We start from the raw sequence: 2,269 nt of genomic DNA, 5'->3' as shown, positions 1-2,269 counted from the left end.
TTTAGACCAAGTATGTCTTTGCTGGCTTCTGGTCTTCTGCTCCAGGTCCCATGGAGATTATGCCATCATGACACTAATAACTACCAGAAGCTGAGGACAACTGGGGTCAGAAGGTGATGGCAAAAGGGAAATGGATGTTTTTAAACTAAGTATCTAGAAATTAGAAATATCAGAAGCTAGGAAGTTACCACAGTTGGTTGAACAAAGAGGAGCAGGAGAATGAAAATCTGACAAACTTCAGGTAAAAAATTGAGAAACTATTCTCTCCTCCTGAAATCATTTTGAGCAGGAGCATTTGATCCCCAAAGGCCAAGAAAGGAACTTGGTAGTTTGGGGAAGTGCAAAGCTGGTCTAATAGATATTAAGTCCCTAATCTGGGGGCCATTTTTTCCCAGGAACAAAAGCAATGCTCCCCCACAGTCCCAGCTGGGCTGAGCCCTGCCTTAGTGCAGCTGACAACCAAATCCTTAATATTGTTTCTCTGTGTAAATGGATGACAGCCATGTATCATCCTTCCCTTGGTGACTCTTACTTCTGGCACCATTTGTTTCCATTTCATTTTAAGGTCAGTATGAATTATCTCAGGGAAAGATGATGAATTTCATATAATAATGAAATTAATAAAGTGAAATAATGTTAAAGTAAACTTATCTTTTGGCAATCTGACAAGCAAGGGAGGCTTTAGATCAGATTACCCAACAATTATTTTTTATAAATATACCTAAGCCATTTCTCAGTGTAAACTTGCAGATTTCACAAGCACTCAGCAGTCCCTTGTAGGCTGCAGATTCTTATCTTTCAAAAAACTTAGCAAGGTTTGCTGCATGAAACTCTCAGTTTAAAGACTGTGATATAACTGATTGCTTTAATATAATTTTATACCAGAATGTTCCATGGTACACTGTGCCCTGACATAGCATCTCGAAGTGCTTGTATGGGAGAGGTGTAGGAGGATCAGGATTCATGACTCTATGGCAACTGAAAAAACCGGGATCCCAAAGTCATAATGAAAATTATTCCCTGTGATAGGAAGGTCTGTTTGCTCTTTGAAACAGAGAAATAGAAAAAAAAAAAATTATTTGGTATCTACCTATTGGAACAGAGAGGGCATTTCATGGGAAGGGAAGGGAAGGGAAGGGAAGGGAAGGGAAGGGAAGGGAAGGGAAGGGAAGGGAAGGGAAGGGAAGGGAAGGGAAGGGAAGGGAAGGGAAGGGAAGGGAAGGGAAGGGAAGGGAAGGGAAGGGAAGGGAAGGGAAGGGAAGGGAAGGGAAGGGAAGGGAAGGGAAGGGAAGGGAAGGGAAGGGAAGGGAAGGGAAGGGAAGGGAAGGGAAGGGAAGGGCCCTAAAAAATTATTCTTTATGAATACATGGATTTCCTAGCCAATGACATGATAAACCACATCACAGGCCATGAAGTAACTGGCCACAGCATCATAAGGAGGAAATGAAGGCAGAAGATGAACATATCTCTTGAAGTAAATGAGCATGGCAGCACTTCAGTCAGGACTAAGAACTGGGCCTGGAAGACATTAACAAATGGACACTATAGGAAATGATTTTCCAGAGTATTGCACATTGAGCAGAATCTTATGTCTGTATTAAAATGTGCAAAAAGTGCTGTCATTTTACACAGATGACAAGTACCTGAGGAGCAAAGGTCAAAAGAGTCAGGACTTTCAACTAAATAGTCACAGGCAGGAACAGAAGAGCTCTGGTGATCTTCTAACATCATGATACAAGTTTTTTTCTCACACAGAAGAGGATTAAATACACTGTGACAATAAACTTCTATCCTTCTCATAATAAGCAGTGAAAGACTATTTTAACTTAGCTCAGTAAACCAAAGCTGTGAGTATACAGAGTAAAATTTCTTTCCTTTTATACAGTTACAAAAAATACCATCTGATTCCAATGATAATCAGCCACTCCACATGATTCCCATTAGCTCTGTCCATGGAACACCTGAACAAAAGCCAAAGGAACTTGGACATGTTCCTCATTCTGCCTTTTGCTTATTTTTTTCATCTAAACATCTGTTTTCCCATGTTGACATATGAGCTCATAACTTGCAGAACAAAGACAACCCGTGCCTTTATGTAGCAGCATGTTTATGTAGGTAGCACTGGGTTTTTCTGACAATTTCTCCATATCAATTCCACCCTTTAGTCTGTTGTCCAAATTCACTGCCACATTGCAAGGCACTGAATGCTCCTTTAGTGGGAAAAGTTTTTCAAATAAATAACCAGAAACAAAGACATAATTTAATGAAG

At 40.3% G+C, this 2,269-nt stretch overlaps 1 long non-coding RNA gene across 1 annotated transcript; it reads right to left on the bottom strand.

Annotated features, from left to right (window-relative positions):
* Positions 1–217: 217 nt before the first annotated feature.
* Positions 218–1,853, bottom strand: LOC147655373 (uncharacterized). The gene is made up of 2 exons (XR_015284791.1): positions 1,644–1,853; positions 218–1,518 (listed from the first exon to the last, which is right to left on the bottom strand). It is a non-coding gene; the product is annotated as an uncharacterized LOC147655373 (long non-coding RNA).
* Between the last annotated feature and the right edge of the window lie 416 nt (positions 1,854–2,269).

Source organism: Cyanistes caeruleus, chromosome 1 (genome assembly GCF_971803275.1).
Source record: "Cyanistes caeruleus chromosome 1, bCyaCae1.hap1.1, whole genome shotgun sequence".
Taxonomy (NCBI): domain Eukaryota; kingdom Metazoa; phylum Chordata; class Aves; order Passeriformes; family Paridae; genus Cyanistes; species Cyanistes caeruleus.
Note: the sequence above shows the minus strand (reverse complement) of the source record. Positions and strands in the feature narration are given on the sequence as shown.